Source organism: Protomyctophum parallelum, assembly GCF_964188405.1.
Source record: "Protomyctophum parallelum genome assembly, chromosome: 7".
In the NCBI taxonomy this organism is placed as follows: Eukaryota; Metazoa; Chordata; class Actinopteri; order Myctophiformes; family Myctophidae; genus Protomyctophum; species Protomyctophum parallelum.
This window is the reverse complement of record NC_139705.1, coordinates 14,607,988-14,628,583: the sequence shown is the minus strand read 5'-3', so window position 1 is coordinate 14,628,583 and position 20,596 is coordinate 14,607,988. Positions and strand designations below refer to the sequence as shown.

General features: G+C 44.3%; 1 protein-coding gene across 1 annotated transcript in view; it reads right to left on the bottom strand.

Moving 5' to 3' along the window:
- Positions 1–14,771, bottom strand: part of bgnb (biglycan b) — a 39,566-nt gene extending 24,795 nt beyond the window's left edge. Inside the window, exon 1 of the mRNA XM_083768369.1 lies at positions 14,467–14,771. The gene's annotated coding sequence lies outside the window, so the exon portion shown is untranslated. The remainder of the gene's footprint in view (positions 1–14,466) is intronic.
- Positions 14,772–20,596: the final 5,825 nt, after the last annotated feature.

Sequence of the window (20,596 nt, the reverse complement as noted above, 5' to 3'; positions counted from 1 at the left end):
CTATATACAGTGTCTCCATTCATACGGAACCCTGCTGCACGCACGCCACACCTCGGAGGAGAGACTGGGAGCTGGAGAGTAGTGCTCACATCCCCTCTGGACGGTACTCCATGCATGCATCAAGGACCAACCCAAAGGACCAAAAGCACTTCTTCTCTAGAAACCAACTGGGACAGAATGTTACAAACTCGCTTCGTCGGTCACTCATTTCAATTCTCCAGAGAGAAAGCATTTTATTTATTGCTGTCACTGGGTGTAACATGAAGAGAAAAAAATGGACCGAATAAACGTAGCGGAGTAAAAGTACAATATTTGCCTCTGAGATGTAGTGGAGTAGAAGTAAAAATACTGACAATTGGAAATTCTCCAGTAAAGTAAAAAACTCAAAATTGTACAGTACTTACAGTAGTTACCATGTTACCAAAATTGTACTTAGTTGACCATGATCCACCACTGTTAACATGAGCATACGGTAATTCATGATAAGACCACACACAGTGCATGACCTCTGACCTCTAGCACCCTGGGGTGTGAATCGCTGTCTGATCTTTAAGCCCTGCTGCCCTGCACGAAGTTCTGCAGAGTGCTGTAGTGTTACACATGCAGGGCTGAAGTGTGTGTGAATTAGGGATTGTTCAGGGAAATGTTAATCCATCCAATAGAAACACCATCAGGACTTAATTAGTGGCAACATGGAACGGAGTGATTCTGGCCTTCGACCTCCGCCGTAATGAGAAACAGCTGGGGGAGAGAGAGAGAGAGGGTGTGTGTGTGTGTGTGTGTGTGTGTGTGTGTGTGTGTGTGTGTGTGTGTGTGTGTGTGAGAGACGTTTAGACTGACTGACCATTTGAAAGAGCAGGAGACAGAGAGAGAGAGAGAGAGAGAGACAGAGAAAGAGAGAGAGAGAGAGAGAGAGAGAGAGAGAGAGAGAGAGAGAGAGAGAGAGAGAGAGAGAGAGAGCGAGAGAGAGAGAGAGAGAGACACCTGTCAGTGGGGAATGTTGAGCAGGATGGAGTGGGACAGAGGAGCTATACGTCCTCCCAATGGGGGCTCCTCACTGGCAGGTGAGCCAGTAGGATACAACAATATGTCCTCCCAGTGGGGGCTCCTCACTGGCAGGTGAGCCAGTAGGATACAACAATATGTCCTCCCAGTGGGAGCTCCTCACTGGCAGGTGAGCCAGTAGGATACAACAATATGTCCTCCCAGTGGGGGCTCCTCACTGGCAGGTGAGTCAGTAGGATACAACAATATGTCCTCCCAGTGGGGGCTCCTCACTGGCAGGTGAGCCAGTAGGATACAACAATATGTCCTCCCAGTGGGGGCTCCTCACTGGCAGGTGAGTCAGTAGGATACAACAATACGTCCTCCCAGTGGGGGCTCCTCACTGGCAGGTGAGGCAGTATAGGATACAACTACAACAGCTGTGGCGTTTGAATCTTGGTTAGGTACAAATAATTGGCTTGACTAAATTAAGGGGGGGAAAAGAGACCTAAATTGCCATCTCCCTACATGTGCAGTCCATAATGTAGGTCAGTGGTTCTCGACCAGAGGTCTGGGGGCCACCAGTGGTCCTTGAGGGGGTTCCAGGTGGTCCCCAGCTAAATGATGGAAGAGTTGATAACCAGATGGATGCCATGAATTTTGTATTTTTTCCAGTTTTTCATGTTTATGAGGTGACAGTACTTCATTAGATCTCCACATTGGTATTGCAATGATGTCTTCCCTTTGTATTTAGGGTTTCTTCTGAAACCTTTGACAGTCACTAATGCAAACGTATAACGATGTGTGTGAGATATGAGAGAGAGAGAGGGAGAGAATATGGTTATATATCCATAATAGAGAGAGAGCGAGAGCGAGAGAGAGTGAGAGCGAGAGAGAGAGAGAGAGAGAGAGAGAGAGAGAGAGAGAGAGTCACACTCAGAGGAGGCAGCAGTGAGAGGAATGCGCCGGTGAAACGTTACGTTAGTCCATTATCTATTTTATCCCCTTTATTCTGACCTTGTTTATGGTGAGAAGCCTATTTGTTGTATTTCACACAAGTAGCTTACTCAAGTAGGCTTAATAAATCCCATTTGGCGAACTGAAAGAGCTCTAGCACTGTGCACTAAACACTCAAACACCAACACACTTGATGCAGGGCGCCGGTAGGCGTGACAGCATACCTTGCATTCACTATACAGCATGGAATTGTGGACAACATGTTATCCAACGATAACAAAATATTCAAAGTTTTGCGTCTGAGAGGCTAAATCTCATCATATGGTGGTCCGTGGCTCAAATGCCGAATAAATAATGGACCTTGATATGAAAAGGGTTGAAAACCACTGATGTATAGTTCATCAGATCAGATGGATGTGTCTTGAATTCCACACACAGCATCTCAGAACGCAAAGCAGTGCATGTGCGTGTGGGTGCGTGCACGTATTAAGTGTGTGTGAGTATCTATGGGACTGCGTGTGTGTCTGTGTCTCTGTGTTTGACTCCAGTATGTGTCTTAATCTCATTCTATTAAACATCCGGTGGACCTTTTCCGATCGCTGTCCCTTCATCGATCGCTGTGCCGGATGTTCTCATGACTTTGAACCAGAGACAGTCAGCCACTAATGGGGACTTTGAAAGGCTTTTAATGTGGGACTGATCCCTCTCAATCCATTCCACCCTGAAAGAAAACAACCAACTCAAAACAACACAGAGGATAAACCATTTGACAGACTGACATAAACAGGAAAAAATGTGGGTGCAAAATGTAAACAACTAATGCCACAAGGCCCGTGTTGTTGTTGTTTCTCCATGAATATCGTGTGTCCGAGTGAGACACACATACATACACAAACCGTACCTTTTGAACGAAGGCAGACAGACAGCGATGTGATGGCTTTTCTGCCTTTATTGATAGATACAAGTGAAGAATGACAGGAAAGAGGGAGAGAGAGAAGGGGATTGACATGCAGCAAAGGTCGTCATGAACGGGACTCGAACATGCGACGCACTGTCAGGCCAGAGCTATTATGTGGCATGTGCCTGGCCCACTAGGCCAGCAGGCGCCCCCCTGAACGTGTTTTCTTTCCGTGCTGGGAAGGTTGTGTGGGCGCTGTGTAATCGGTCCATCGCATCACAGAAAGGGAAACTGCCAACACCCACAAAGCTGGGTTGAAAACGCAGAGGTAAAGTCAGTGACGTATCACGGCCACAATGCCCAGGCGTTAACGGCACTTCCACATACTCTGCATACTCGGTCTATGGCTTGGCCAACCGAACCATGCACAAAGTGTGCTCTTCACAATTGAATTGTATATTAGTATATATATATATAGATAATAGGATAACACATACATAGGAACAGCACGGGCATTAACGCATGTACCTCTCGAGGGACATGTCAACATGTTGACATGTCATGTCAACAACATGACATGTATGACTTGAGCTTGTATATTTTCTTCTTCTCTTTTTGAAGGGAGAACATTTGAAATAAAATTACACTTTTTTGACAGTAACAACATGCCCAAAATAGGGACGGTCGACGCCACTAGGTTGAAAGTGGTTAGGAACATAAACACTGCAGGGCATAATGGTCCTGACCTGGTCGTCGACACGAATGAGCATCACAACCCTCGCAGTCTAGTTCTGCCTCCCTCCCTGCCACGAAAATAGTTGTGGAAATTATACCATAGTGCTGAAACAAAACACTGACTGGGGCTCCGGCCTGGCCAGAAGAATGCAGCCAGTGGGCACGGATATCCCTGTAAGCAACACACATGTAATATACTGTCCTGACCAACGGAGAGACACACTAGAGAACATGGCAAGCTGCATGCTGGAACACTTCTATGAATAAATAAAATAGGCTACCTTAAAAAACGTACATAATATCTTATGTTTGCTGTTATGGGTTAAGTCATTGGTGGAAGAAGTACTCAAAAAGTATCAGTACCACAATGTAGAAATATAGGCATCAAAATTTACCTAAAATACCAAAAGTAAAAGTACTCATTATGCAGAATGTCCGGTTTCAAAGTTATCATATGTCAAGAGTTGAAGGGCTGAAGTGGTTAATGTGTGTTTTGTAACAATACGGTATAGTCAAAATCTACAGTTACTACTGTAGTAACTAACGTTTTCAAATAATTGGAGTGGAGTAAAAGTACAAGTCTGGAATGGATCAGAGATGTAGTGGCTGAGTCTAAAATGGGTTATAACTGGGCTAAAAATGAAAGTTTTTTTGCGTACTAGGCTTAGATTAGACGTTGAAACAATGTTGTTTCCACATCTATATTATAGACAAGTATATAGACATAAAAAAACATCATTTTTAGACCAGTTATAACCCATTTTTAGACAGAGGTCAAATAGCCAACTATTACTCAGTGGGGGCCAATGTAAGTAGCATTACGATGGCAAGCTATCACAAACAACTATAAAGGATCATTTGATGCAGATCTATGTCAACGGCGGTAGACCTCATGGCGTAAGATCTACGCCATGGGCGGAGAAAGTGTTAAGTGCAGATAACCAACCATATCGAGCCATTGGTCAGACCAATGGACTGACCAATAGGATCATGTTATGACGGACGAGAAAGGAAGAGGTGAAAAAAAAACAAGCCAAGGCCATCAGTCAGGAATGAAGAACAAGGCGACTGTAAACACAACACCATGATAAGACTAAATAAACGACATGCCACAATCAAGCAGCATGCATGCCTCTCTGGCTGTAATAGCCACCTTATCGGCCTCAGCTGCATGTATATATGAATTCCTCTCTTCTCCTTCCAGTCGCACTGGGAACCACCAAACATCCAGCCTGAGACTAAAACAAACCCAAAAGCACCAATCATAATTGTTACAGCCCCTCCTCTCTCTCTCTCTCTCTCTCTCTCTCTCTCTCTCTCTCTCTCCATCCATGCATCCTAAATGCCCGAGATGTATAATGGATGGATGGCTATTCTTGATCCATGCGCCGTTTGTCTTAGAGGCGCGGTGTTGTGCGCGTGTCCGTGTGTGTGTGTGTGGGAAGGGGGGGGGGGGTAAACGTCAGAAACCTACTGCAGTTGTGGGTCTCAGGGCGTGTAACTCAGAGAGTGTACATTTGGTTCCATTTGTACACTCTCAGAGTTAAATTAACTTTGATTTTGCAATATAAATTGGGGTCCCAGAGATAGAAATGCCATTCATAAATGGGGGTCCGTAGACTAATGCATGTCCAACTGGGGGGTACTTGAAGTTAAAATGGTTGAGAATCACTGCTAGAGCCGTAAAGATCTTCTCTTATGGGGGTCCCTGCCGTATAAGGAAAGGAAAGGAAAGGAAAGGAAAGGAAAGGAAAGGAAAGGAAAGGAAAGGAAAGGAAAGGAAAGGAAAGGAAAGGAAAGGAAAGGAAAGGAAAGGAAAGGAAAGGAAAGGAAAGGAAAGGAAAGGAAAGGGAATGTGTCACACGTGCGTGTGTGCGTTTGCGGCTGCGCCCTTCGCGCGTGCGCCCGTGCAAGTGCACATGCAAGAACAAGGGTGTGAGAGATGACATGATGGTGAAATGAGGCCCATGCTATAACGTCACACGGCTGGACTGACAGACATGCGATCAGCAGTGAGCAGAACCAGAGCGGAGCGCTCCACTTCCAAATGAAGTGTCACATCAAGCACCCACAGGAAACAAAGGCTTTTCTGTGTCTGCAGCCTCTCCCTCTCCCTCTCCTAGTCTGCCCGACAACACCAATAAAACAAATGAGAGGTGAGAGGAGGGTGAATTCCCCATCTATGTTATGTACAGTATGTCAAAGGTATGCAAACTCCTTCCCTGCGTGGGTGGGAATTGCATGCACGCACGCACGCACACACGCACACGCACACACACACACACACCCTCTCTCTCAGACTATTTGAACTCCTAACCACCCGATTTGGTCTGAAGCAGTAAAAACAGGTAGCTATGACAACAGACAGATTATTATTATTTTCTTTCATGAAGAGGTGAATTCCAATGTTATAATACTTGGATTAGAGAAGCTTCACAATGTAAATCGCTCTGGATAAGAATGTCTAAATTGCCCAAATTGTAAATTGTGATCGTAGGGAGAAGAAGAGCCTGGGATTAAGGGGAAGATGAGGTGGTGAGACAGAAGAACAACAATGAAAGAGAGAGACTCTAAATTGTTTTAGCTGAGCAGATTCATCTAAATTCATCGCAATCGATGCCCGTTCATCTACATGTGACATGTGATATAATTTTCAACGTGGCATCACTATGTTGGCGAATATTTTCAAATATGTTCTCTTTGGCCCCCAAACAAATAGTGAAAATAGTTGATCTACAAGCTCTCAACGCGTCGCCAAGCGACATGTTGAGAGCTCGTAGATCCACTATTTTCGCTATTTTATGAAATGGAGCTATGGTAACTTAGTCGAGTGTACGGCGGCTGGGATGAGGATCAGCATCTCCAAATCTGAGGCTGTGGTTCTCAATAGGAAACCGTTGGATTGTGCACTCCAAGTAGGGAATGAGACATTCATTACCCCAGGTGAAGGAGCTTACTGTAAGTATCTCTGGGTCTTGTTCACGAGTGAGGGGAGGGCAGAGAAGGAGATCAGCCTGGAAATCGGAGCGGCAAGGCAGAGCTCTCTGTCTACCAAGCAATCTTCATTCCTATACTCTCACCCATGGTCATGAAGTGTGGGTCATGACCGAAAGAATAAGGTCGAAATTAGTTTTCTCGGACGAATGGCTGACATCTCTCTTAGAGATAGGGTGAGAAGTTAAGTCACACATTACGCCTCTGAAATTATGCCTCTGAGAGAGAGAGAGAGAGAGAGAGAGAGAGAAACAAGGATGCTGGCTGATAATAAGAGAACCTGGCATGTATATGAAGCTACCATAATGACTTGGCCGATATGTGCCCAGCTGACTGGTGTATGTACGGTTGTTTAAAGTTCCCACACTCCCAGACAGAGATCATCTTTACAATTCCTCTACGAACCATCCATCAACTGGTGTTTATACGTCGACCTTCTGCCTCAGCTGTGTTGGATGTGGCCGGGGTTCACCACAAAGGCGACCTCTGCCTTTTGTGAAGCTTTGTGAAGAAGACAGAACATATCCTTCACCACATGTGTCCTCGCCGTGTCTCTAACAATAACCTTTGTTTTCCTTGAGATCCCAAGCATGGTTGCAGCAGAGATTGTTTGGTCAGGGCCCATGCAGACCGCAGCCGAAGCGAGAGGTTATATTTGGGGGGGAGGGAAATAGCCAATCTACAAGCTCGCAACGTGCCGGGCGCGACACGTCGTCATCTTGTAGATCGGCTATTTTTGGCCCTGGATAAATTAAGTCACTGTCACCTCTGTAGCAACACTTGGCTGTTTGTTGGGAGTTGTTGCCATATGCTTGTGGTTAATGCCCCCGCCATGCCAACGAGCACGCAAGAGGGGAGAGCTTTTATTCCGAATGAGAGTTAAACCCTGGGGCTTTGAGGAGTCATAACCCCATACGGGGATTAGCTTTTCTCATCTGTGGAGATTTGGCTATATGAATCTATGCTGTTCTTCTGGGCTTTTGATATTTTAATCAGTTACAGTATACAGTATGTACACATGCACGGCAAAAATCCTCAGTGCTAATTTTACTCTACTGTACTCTCGTCCCTGAGATTGCCTGTAGATTTATTTTTCATGGGAGGACAGTGGAGCTCTGTTCTATTGTATTGTGTTTCAACCGCTCATGCAAGCACACGCACGCATGCACACACGAAATATGCCCATGAATCTCAACAAGTGGCTGCAGCAGCACCAGCCTTGCAAAGCCACAGAAACATGTTAACATTACAAAGCTTTAGAACGCTCAAAGTCTCAATGTGACCACTGTATCTATGGTATATCCATTCATCCATTCATCTACAAATCCAACTAACTATCTGATCTGTCTATCTATCCGTTCATGAGGCCTGCTGGCTAAACACAAAAGTACCGTATTTATGTTGTAACCCGTGTTGCAGACAGTGGTGATTTTATATTTGCCCCTAAGGCAGTGACGAAAATAGAGCCCTAAGGGCCCTATTTTCGTCAGTGCTAAACCCCTTATCCCCAAACTTATTTGCCTTTTTTACTATTTTGAAAAACATTTTTTAATAGTTCAAATAGCCTATAGCCAATCTACAAGCTCACACGTTGAACAATTATAATATATTTTTCTAAATAGTTAAAACTAAACATACTCTCCCCAAGCCATCGGCCTGGTGGAGACAAAAAGGCAAAGCAGTTTAGGGCTAATAGTAGGCTACCACAAACAGTCTAAGTCCAAATTTCATTCTGACCCCTCCACGAAAAGGCCTCGTTGTCCTGAATCCTTATCTATCATTTATACATTATGGATCAATAGTGTGGACTCATCTGTGTGGACTCATCTGTGGCATTAAACCAGTGACAAAAATGGCGCCCTAAGTCTGTGCCACGGACACATTTTGTCCATGTACGGACATACTGATGACCCTGCTTGATTGTTCTTTCATTAACCCGTCAGCCCAGCGGACAGTGATTTGCATTGGCATCGGTTGAATGAGCAGCAGAGGGGCAAGGTTGGCGTCGAGGGCTTCCATCATGCTGCCAGCTGGGCACCACCACAAGCGGCTGGCATGGCTTTTATTGGCAGCAGCCACGTCGACAACACTCACAGTTGATTAACGTCACATGGCCCTGGAACTGAGCGCAGCAGCGCTTGGCGACAGGGGGTCAATGCGAGGTTGAAGAGATTAAGTCGAATCGTGACTGGCATTGTGCAGTGGTGGAAAAAGTAGCCTACCTCACTTTTTTATTTTTTACTGAAGAAAATGTATCAATACTGCAATGTAGATATACGTTGTTACAAATAGAAGTTCCGTATTAAAAATGTACTTAAGTAAAAAGTATTGGTATCAAAATGTAAAAAACACTTACAGTATGATGCTAAAGTGTGTCCACACGTCCGCTCAAATAAAACCACGGGGTGCCTCAAACGTGTATACATATCTTTAGGTCATTTTTAATTATATAAAACATCGCTGAAATCCATTTTTTGACAGCAGCCGTTGCTAGGCAATGCCTTGCTCGTCTGTCCTGGAGCTGTCATTCACTTCTTGGTTCTCTCTCCCTAATTTCTGACTTGTGTCTTACTTGTACTGGATCTTTTGTACACTAGTCACAAATGTACACTATGTCACAAATCCGTCCAGGTCCTGACCGTGCTTGCTGGCACTGTTTCAGTTGTTTGGTATGCCTCCCAGGCTACCCCCTGCGGACACCCTAAATCAGTGGTTCTTGATAGGGTTCCAGGTTGTCCACAGGTAAATGATGGAGAGTTGGAAACAAAATGGACCCTTATAGAACTGTTACTTTAACGATTGAGAGCGTGAAATGTGTTTCATTTGAGTTCAATTATTGTTAAATATCTGCCTTAATTTACAATTCACAATAGAGAATGTAGAATAATTATTATTTTGATCATTGTTTGCCTCATACGGTACCACATCAATACATCATGGAATTGTGGACAAAATCTTATCAAACGATAACAAAATATTAAAAGTTTTGGGTCTGAGAGGCTAAATCTCATCAAACGGTGGTCCACGGATCAAATGCCGAATAAATAATGCACCTTGATATGAAAAGGTTTGAACACCACTTCCCTAAATAACAGTAATTCTGAAGTAACTGTAATAAAAAAGCATTATATTACTTTGTTAAGCATGGAAGTAACACAGCCCCACAGTCTACAAAGCACTCGTCGGAAACGTCAATGCCCAAACTGCTGCAATGGACTCGCTTGTCGCAGCCTCAGCACAGTTCATTGACACTTTCTCAAATCTTCTCTTTCTTGGCTCATTTTCCTAGATTCTCACTTCCTTAACCCATTCTGACCTGAGATCAGATTCATACGAGGTTTCCGCCGGACACACACTGGTCTGATGAACCCATTCTGACCTGAGATCAGATTAAAAAAATGTCAGTCGTTCTTCGATTTTTCAAAAAATAGCAGACCTACAAGCTCGTATCGCGCCACCCGGTGGCGCGATATGAGCTTGTAGATCTGCTATTTTTCAATAGCTAAAGCATAACATGATGCCAACACCAAAATGGGTGCCCGGTCAGAATGGGTTAATAAAAAATCACACACGTGTGAACTGAGTGTTGCAATTCCCCCCCCCCCCTCTCTCACACTCTCTCTCATTAGAGTCACTACCCCTCTCACTGTTTCTGGCGCCCCCTACTGCTATTATTAAGTCACATACTCGTGCTTACACAGACAGACACACACACAAACAGGTACGAGGACATTGCAAGCTGGTTGTAGGAGTGGTTGCACCACTCAAAAAAAAGAAACAAAGTATGCATACACTCTGCAGACACACCAATACACACACATATGTATACACATACCCACACCACTGCTCCATCCCTGACTGTTACTGTTAATGCTAGGCGGGTCCAGTATGCGGGGACTGTTTCGGGTGGAGTTAACTGCTCCCGTGGCTGTAATTTGGTGACTGCTGTCCCTAAAAAAAGGAACCGTTTGGCAGCTTCGCTGTTGCCGCCAAGCTTGGATGTGGTGGCCGGGGCCTCTCGACACTGCATAGACCAAGAACTAAACCAGGGGCCTCTCGACACTGCATAGACCAAGAACTAAACCAGGGGCCTCTCGACACTGCATAGACCAAGAACTAAACCAGGGGCCTCTCGACACTGCATAGACCAAGAACTAAACCAGGGGCCTCTCGACACTGCATAGACCAAGAACTAAACCAGGGGCCTCTCGACACTGCATAGACCAAGAACTAAACCAGGGGCCTCTCGACACTGCATAGACCAAGAACTAAACCAGGGGCCTCTCGACACTGCATAGACCAAGAACTAAACCAGGGGCCTCTCGACACTGCATAGACCAAGAACTAAACCAGGGGCCTCTCGACACTGCATAGACCAAGAACTAAACCAGAGAGAGCCCAGCAGAGACCAGAGGAACACTCCGTTGACAATACGACTGGCCCCGGATCTGTCCATGTGTGAAGATGGGCCTTATTCAATATAAACAAGCACACAATACGACTGGCCCCGGATCTGTCCATGTGTGAAGATGGGCCTTATTCAATATAAACAAGCACACAATACGACTGGCCCCGGATCTGTCCATGTGTGAAGATGGGCCTTATTCAATATAAACAAGCACACAAGTATTTGGCCAGCAGCGCATGCATTCATTCACACAGTCGAGTGAAGGCCAAAGTACTGATATGCTGCGTCACTCACCACAAAGTGGTTATGGAGCAATTAATGTTAATACCACTCCCTACGTTGTTTTTCCTGCCAAGCACTTCATAAACATTTTAAATAAATAATGATAATAAATGCAATAATAATAATGAAATGATCACAATTAACTCATTGCAACACCAGCAGAGCTTAAGTGAGGACCCCCCCCCCCTCTCTCCCTCTCTCTCAAAACTTCAGCAGCATAAAAATGTTTCTCTTGAAGACAGACACTGGCCTGCAAAACACCACGATGACAGAAGTATCGTTAGCCTCATGTAGCATAATTGCCTTGGGCATATTTTTAAGGTTTTCACTTTTCATCTAGATTCTAGTTGACTTATAGGCAATCAATCATGAGAACAAAACAAATTTTGCCTACTCAAGAAAGACGCAGGATGGCAAAGCACCAACGAGCTGGCCAGATGTACAGTATATGGAGAACCAGGATGGAGGGCCCCGGGGCTCGTCTGAGGACGACATGTGTATCTGCCAAATTGACAAGATGTTTTGAGAAGAACCCCTGCACAGCAGACTGTGGTTCTCAACCTTTTCAAGCTGTGTCCCATTATATAATCATATCATATGAATCCCCCAAAATAATGATGATTTGAACTAGGGACACCGCCACCCCTCCCACTCTGCCAAGCACTTGATATGTTGAGGCATTTCGTTTTATTCCACAGATAGGTAAAGAGTAAGCCTTGCCGAGCCATGAGGCCCATGGAGCGTTGCAGTCCCGGCCCCGACGAGCGGCCCGGAATAAAATTTACCATTCATTTTTCCCCATAGACGTTTCAGAATGTATTTATTTAAATACCCTAGTTTAAAGCCTCGGACAAAGCCAACTCGGCTACTGACAAATCATGACAATAAACAAAGAAGAATTGGAACAAATAATTTAAAAGAAGAGAAAAAGGGAAGGCTACAACGTCAACACCTTTTTTGTTGTTTTTCTTCTTTCTAATTATTTGTTCGGCCCAATTTTTTTTGTTTATTGTCATGATTTGTCACCAACCGAGTTGGCTTTGTCTGAGGCTTACAGGTCTTTAAATTAATACTTTTTGAAACATCTATGGGTAAAATGCATGGGAAATTCTCTTCCGGGCCACTCGTCGTCATGAAAGGGGCAGGACTGCGATGCTCTATAGAGCAAGGAGCCTATTTCCTGTTTCTGTAGCGTGAGGCAGCTTGATGTACAAGTACACCCCCTGAACATGACGCTAGTATATGTCGCAGGGACCCCAATCCAACCCTTGATGCCGGATGAGTGCCAAGCAGGAAGGCAGTGGGTCTTTAGCAAGACCTGGCCGGGGATCAAACCCCGACCTCCAAGGACGGACACTCAAACCAGAAGGCCACTGAGCTGGTTCCACAGATAAATGTGTAAATAGCAGATCTACAAGCTCACAGTAGCTCGCGTTGCAAGGCATTTTCACAGTGCCTCTTTCTTATATTATTTTATAGAATGGTTTGTTGACTACTTTTGACACAGTAATGTTCTTTTTGTCTCCACCAGGCCGGAAGGCATGGTTGTGATTGGCCAGTGCACTTGTGCAAGGACATGCTGTGATTGGTTAGTAGCCATACACTTTAGTGGCAGTTGGGGCAAACGCTCTCGCCAAAACATGATTTCACGATTCTGTGCCCATCAGCATGTAACTCAAATGGCGCCGACTCGGCTTAATCGAACTTCACAACGTTTGGAACGGCATGGCACGGTGTCTCTCGTAGCAACCGTACACAAACACTCCTTGGATGCCAAAGCAGAACCTCTGCCCCAAATTGTTTCACATGGGCCTGTTGTAGAGGGTATACTGCATGCATAAAGTGAGTGGCAAAGTGAGTTTAATGTTATTTAACGTTGTTTAATGCAATCAGGACGTTTCTGTTTGGATGTAGGGGGTGGTAAGGCCAGAAAGTAGCTCGTTTTGCCACTCAATATAGGCGTTCCCACATAACTTCCGGGTATGAGGAGACCGATTATTGCTAAACACATTGTTTGACAGTGTCTCCTTTGACAGATTTTGTACAAACATCACGCACATCTTTTTTTACACAGCATCTTTATAGTCATTAAACAAAACGTGTCCCCTTGGGGTCCCGACCCACAGGTTGAGAACCACTGGTTTACACTAAGTACAGAGTACAGTGTGTCTTGTGTCTTTTTTCGATGACTCATCACAGTTATATGGTCCAAAATGGATGAATTAATTCCTATATGTGGCTCATACATGGTAGCTAGCTACCCACCGCTGGATATACTGCATGAGATCACCGACACTAGACAGAATGAGGCCAAGCACAGGGAGGAAAGCAGCCAGAAAGCCAGGGTAATTCACTGTAGCCCTGCAGTGGTTGGTTTTCAACCTTTTTCATATCAAAAGGTCCATTATTTATTCGCCATTTTGAGTCACGGACCAAATTGACCCCAAAAAACCAAATAGACCCTTACAGGTCCATTTGGTTTCACTTTACACACTCAAGAGTTAAAGATTTCTAAGGGTCCATTTGGACCAACTCTCTCATTTAGCTGCATGGGGACCACCCGGAACCCCCTCAAGGGCCACGGATGGTCCCTGGGCCACTGGTTGAGAACCAAGCCTATGTCATTTGTATGCATCTGACTGTTCTTCATGGAATCAATATTTGAATACATTAATATAACACTACACAGTCACTGATACTTTTATCAAATCTAAACAACAAACTTAGTTGACTGGAATGGCATAATTCACCATAGCCTAAAGTCATGATAAGAGGCCAAAAATAAATGGCCTAAATAAACAACCTAACCATAGTGTGTATTAATTAGGATACAACAGGTAAGGCCTGCAGTTTAAGATATAAGTGATATCCCTTGCGCCATCTACTGTTTATAGAGGGGGAAACATATTGAACCAGACTGCAGCATCAGCGCGTCATGTGTGATGCAACAGGTTAAATGTACACAGGTGATGTTCTGATGTAATTGCATTGCATCATGCATTGGGGGAAATAAAGTCGAATACTTTTAACGTACACGTCTAGTCTCGTGTGCAGTATGACTAAAATAAACTTGATAGAAAATATATATCCTATTCAAAACATCATATCAGCCTATGAGATATGTCAACTAAATCAGCCGAAGTAAAACAAAGCCAACTCTAGACTAAACTCCAAGCAGCAAAAACAATAGAAGACGTGTCTGCCCTACCTTGCAAGTAGAAATGATTAATAATATGATTCCAAATCCCCCACACAGCAGGACTGAAGTGTGCTTTTCTTCAGAGGTTTCACAGAAGATTATCCTCGTGATAAATGTACAGATATATGGATCACATTCGAGGGTAATAAAGGTCGTGTTGTCGTTTCCCTCCGGTCCTCTGACATCCAGACTGCAGCTCCGTTACGCAGTGGGTGTGTGTGTACTATGCACTGTGGCACTGTGTGTGTGTGTGTGCGTGCGCGTGTGTGCCACTGTCTGTCAGAGGGAGCACGGAGCAGTCGGTCTGCTCTCTGTAGTCCAAACCGAGGAAATGACCGAGTGAGTGTATAGGGGGGGTCAAACCCATAAAGTTAACAAGCCAACCTCCCTCCCTCCCTCTCCCTCCCTCCCTTTTTTGGATGCTCAAGGAGGGAGCAAAGGGGGGGGGGGGGGGGGGGGGGCTAGAGAGAGAGAGGGAGGGAGAGGGAGAGAGAGAGTATATTTAGATTGATTGATTGATTGATTGATTGATTGGAATGGAAATTATATTTCAGAATTTGTTGTCATTCACTGAATGTACAGTATAACCTATTACTGTCTGCATGTTGTTTAATTGTGACAGACAGGCTCAAAGAGAGGGACATGAGAGATGAGTTGAAAGAGGGCTAGAGAGAGGGGGGGGTTGACATTAATTTGAAATAGGTAATTATCATATTTGAAAACAAAGTTAACTAAGTAAGGAAATAAGGAACAACTGTGCTTGAATCTGCAAATGACCAGGCCTACTTGACATTATTTACTCATGGCGCATTATTGCGCCATGAGTAAATAAATAAATCTACAAAGTAACTAGTAACTAACATTTTCAAATAATTGTAGTGGAGTAAAAGTACAATATTTGCCTCAGAGTACAAGTAAAAGTACTGACAATTGGAAATACTGCAGTAAAGCAAAATCACCTCAAAATCGTACTCGAGTACAGTACTTGAGTAAATAATAGTAATAGTGACTTTACACCACTGTGAGCGAGAGAGAGACAGAGAGAGAGAGAGAGAGAGAGTGAGAAAGGAGAGAGAGAGGGAGGTATAAATAAAATGTCGTGTGTTGCTTGCTGTCCAACTTGACGTCTCAACTGACCTCATTAGAGGGTATAGTGTCTGTGGTCTGTAATTGGCACATGTTTTACACTGACTTTGATTCAAACGGCAATGCGTATAAGCACCGCCAATTACAACACAAGCTCTAAAACAGATCATTGTCTCAATTGCTTTTGAAGAGTCAGAATGCCAGAATCACAGACATTGCTTACAGTAGGTGCAATGGTTCCAAGCCCTGACTCGTGTTCTATTTCATCTTACTGTACCTACAGTATGCAGTGGACAGTGGTGACAATGAAACAGAAAAAAAATCAAATAGCTCCCATTAAAAATAATTAACATTTTCAAGTTGCCATCCCAAATCCCCTTCGTCCCACTGACAAACACCAAACATATGTGCAATCATTGTAGCAAATTATGCATTTAAAAATGTTCACATTCCAACATTTTCTATAGAGAGCATGCATAAAGTGAGTGGCAAATTGAGTGTCAAAGTTAGTTTAACATAGTTTAATGCCATCAGATAGGACTTTTCTGTTTGGATGTATGGGCTGTCAAGGCGAGAAAGTGATGATGAGTGAAGTGATGATGAGGGAATGAGTGAATGATGAGTCACACGCATATGCTCAAATTTATCTTTGGCACGTTACTTAACAGGTGTGGTCCTAAGCAGTGTCAGAGTAATCTAGTAAGAGATTGGCGACACTAGCGTTCACTCCCATTGTAACAATGGAATGCGGAAGTGCTCATTCTATCTCAATGGGATGTTTGGAACTATAGTCCACAGGCACCTGCTTTGCGGCGAGATCAAAGCGTGTCACGACTCTCTTTCTATTCCACTCAGTGCAGTGTGAAACAAACAGACTGATGTCCAGTCGAGATTCCAGGTTTAGGTGTATTTATTGTAGTGGCAGTTGTAAATGAACATACCAGTGATATTGCAGTGTCAGTTCTGTAGTGGTTCTCTTCTCTGTCTGCCTGCCTGCCTGGCTGGTAAGAACGGTTTGCTTCCCAGTAGGCTACCTGCTGTCACTGTGGCCCTGTCTGATTACTGCACCTGCTGTGACCCTCTAAATAGCCTACACACCACACGCCAATGCTGTCGAATAACCACTAGTGTCCATGTCCAATAATAATACTGCCAACCTAACAAATAATATGCCACCAACACACTGTACAGTGTACAGTAATGGCTCCTACACATATTATACACACAAGGGCTAGTACATAAATAGACGACTTGGTACATAACACATCACAGTATAAATATTATCAACCCCTGATAGTTTAAAAGCTCTTAAGGCCTATTCATAGTCCAGTTCTGAGGTTTCGGTGAAGAGGTGACATGCACCGAAAACTACAACATGACGTCACGCCATGGTCGTCAGTCACTGCTCACACAACACATTTCTCTGTTTTTACTAACCATCACGGTCACATCTTCACCGAAAACTAGGCCTTTAGGCTCACAAATCTATTTACACTACAGTATAAAACATTACTAAAAGTTTTTGACATAATATGGAAATAACACCATTATGTGAAGGAGACTCCAAAATAAGAAGCAACAGATTAAATAATAAGGCATCTAGTGTATAAAGGGTTACTGTTAAGGCCTTTTCATACTCGTTTTGGATAAGCTACTCACCTTTTCGGAGGTTAGTAAAAACAGAGAGATGGATACAGGTGGATACTCAATGGCACAAAGCACTCTGTGTTCTGTTCCTCTTGGTCTTTAGTAGCATGGTACATGACAGGATTTATTTTGAGAGCCATTGGAAGATCTACTGTATATAACATTCACCACAGAGAACGAGTTCCTATCCGTATAGGTTTGTGGTATGGGCCAGTTTATAAGTTGTTTATTTAATTACCAGCACGTCTTAAAAAAAAGTTAATTTTATTTGTGTCAGATGACACATTGAACCGAGGGCGTTTGAAGAGTCTGCCAGAATCACAGACGTCACTTAAGTGCAATTTCTCCAAGCCCTGATTGTGGTCTATCCTGCACCTGAAAACAAAGCAAGCTTTAGCAAAGATATACAGTAGTGCAGCTTTTGGAGACAATGATAATAAAAACTGTTATTTTCTCAATCTCTTCTCAACCCTTTTTTCTCTCATCCGCAGTGACATACATGCCACGGGGGAAGGAAGGATAACCCAGCTGGATCATCATATGCTTTGGCACTCTGATTATCCACCGAGAGTAGTGGGATATACCCCACAAATCAACACTCTTTAAGATGTGTTTAAATTTGGAAAAAAACTGTGGCTTTAAAATGCACCGCCGAGGCTGTGATTACAAAACGTATGATTTTGTCTCCTGCTCTCACGGACATTGTATTAAATTTAGTCTTTTTGGCAGGATGGGGTGTTCTTTTCTTTGCTTTCCTCCTCCTCGCCAATGCATGCCAGCATCCAGTGAAAGCGAGAGAGTGCAGCATGCAGCGCTGAAGCAGTGCCCCATGGCATGCCATGATTCAACCATCTGGGGAACCTTTTATTTATTTGCTTCTAAGCTACGTTGAACAACAAAGACAATTTGCAGTTGTATCCGTATAATCGCCATGATCTTTGTTTTCCTCTGCAGCCCCCGACAGTTTATACCATGTCCGTCATCACCGTTGTCTTCATTGTCATCACCATCATCGCTGCGGTGCCCCAGGGGCTCTAGCTGCTGTTCCCTGTATTCACTCATAAACTCTGGGTTTCAATTAGTACAGAGTCAGCAGTCTTACTTCTATAATCCACTACAGCTCGGAGTCAAATATTATACTTTCACTCCACTCCACTCCAATTATTTGAAAGGTTTAGTTACGTAGTAGATTTAGATTATTAACGGTAGTACAAAACATACATTATCCACTTCTACATTTTGGCCAATTGAAAATAGACCATCTTTCAAATGATTTTTTTAATACATTTGAAAACGTGGGGAAAATGGGACATTCTGCACAATGCATACTTTTACTTTTGGTACTCAAAGTACATATTGACGCCAATACTTTTGTACTTTTACTCACTGAAGTGCATTTTGAATTACGGACTTTTACTTGTAACAGAGTATTTCCACGTTTCAGTATTGATACAATCATACCTTTAATTAAGTGAAACATTTGAGTACTTTTTCCACCACTGCTGGTACCAGACCAGACCAGACCAGACCAGATCAAGAATCTCTCTCTCTCTCTCTCTCTCTCTCTCTCTCTCTCTCTCTCTCTCTCTCTCTATCCAGCCTGGCATGACCAGACTAAATAGATTTTTAGAGATAACATTGCAGCTCTCTTTGTCACTCTTTCATTTTGTCAATTATATTTTGTTTTGTTAAGGATTGTGTACATGGAATTTCTATTTAGTTTCTTAACTGTCCCCAACCCTCCACCACCCCATCTCTCTCTCTCTCTCTCTCTCTCTCTCTCTGAGGTTTGGCTGATTACTGCGTTGGTCTGTAGCCGGAGGGTTTGGCGTCCAAATTAAACTATTTTTTTCCCCTCTTCTTCTCCTGTGTGTGTTCAATCTAAACTGGGCGTCTCTAGAGATTATAGCATGTACCCAGTCGCTGCTCATGTAAAGCGCGTGTGTGTGTGTGTGTGTGTGTGTGTGTGTGTGTGTGTGTGTGTGTGTGTGTGTGTGTGTGTGTGCGCGCGCGTGTGTGTGCGTGTGTGTGTGTGTGTGCATGCGTTGGAATGGGAGGGATGTAGAAGAAAATGCAGACCAATATCGGTCTACTGTTTTTGTTGTTTTTCTTTTGGGGGGGTTGCACTTTGGAATGCACTCACACGGTGCCTCTGACTTGGCTCTCGGCCCGTTTTGAAAGGTTCGTTTTCATGCTCATTGCCGCTACGCCTGCTGAATGAGCTCGATGATGGAGGATGAGTGTGTGAGGGGGCCATGGGGAGGGTCACACACACACACACACACACACACACACACACACACACACACACACACACACACTGCACTGCACCGGCCGACCGGCCTGCGACGCTCTGAAGGATGCACTGCCATAAGCACATTCTGCCTGACCTCAAATAGTTGACCCTTCCCACTGGAACCGAACGCCACGGGCCAGCGAGAGAGGAGTACTCTCTCTGCTGCTCTCTCTCCACTCCGTCTTCTTATAACACTATCTGTCCACAGCAAGCAACCATCTTTCACGTCATCTTCCTTCTCCCTCCTTTCAATTACACTCTCTCTTCTTGCTGTTAACGTAGGCCTCCCTGAGTCAGCCGGAGGAATGCATCGGCTGCCCGTCTCTCTCTCTGTGTGTGTGTGTGTGTGTGTGTGTGTGTGTGTGTGTGTGTGTGTGTGTGTGTGTGTGTGTGTGTGTGTGTGTGTGTGTGTGTGTGTGTGTGTGTGTGTGTGTGTGTGTGTGTGTGTGTGTGTGTGTGTGTGCGAGCGTGTGCGTGTGCGTGTGTTTGTGCGTGTGTGTGTTTGCATACCGGTGCTTTTTTTTTATTTTATCAGCCACGGCTCCCCTCCTCCTCCTCCAATAACAAACACAGGAAGCTGCTGTCGCCGGGTAGAACATTGGGTGGACGGGGGCATAAGAAAAGCGTGACGCCTCTCTCTCTCGGTCCCGGGGTCAGTCTCTGCATGAGGGACGGGGTCGAGGCGAGGGGCTCCGGGGTGGCCCCCTGCTCGTTGTGACATGAAACATCTGCGTCGGGTGTGATGATACGCCGGGCTAACAGTTTAGCCGTCTCAGACGTTATGATGATGGATGGAGGCCGAAGATGGCAGGCGTCTCGACACTTGAAAGCACTTCAGAGAGTGACTTATTCTGACAGAGGGAGCCCCGGATAAACACTTCTTCTTCTGGGGTCATTTTCACGTTTGCTCTGACTTTTGTGTGCACTCTGGACAAGTTGCTTCAGTCAATATTTAGATATTTGATATGCATTTGATCTGACATGATGTATGATGTATGATGTATCATCATGTACTGTATGATGATGTATATGTTATTGTGTTGTTTTGTCATGTTGTTTCAGTGTGTTTTTTGTTGAGGACCACAAGGGAAATAAGCCTAAAGGCTTTCT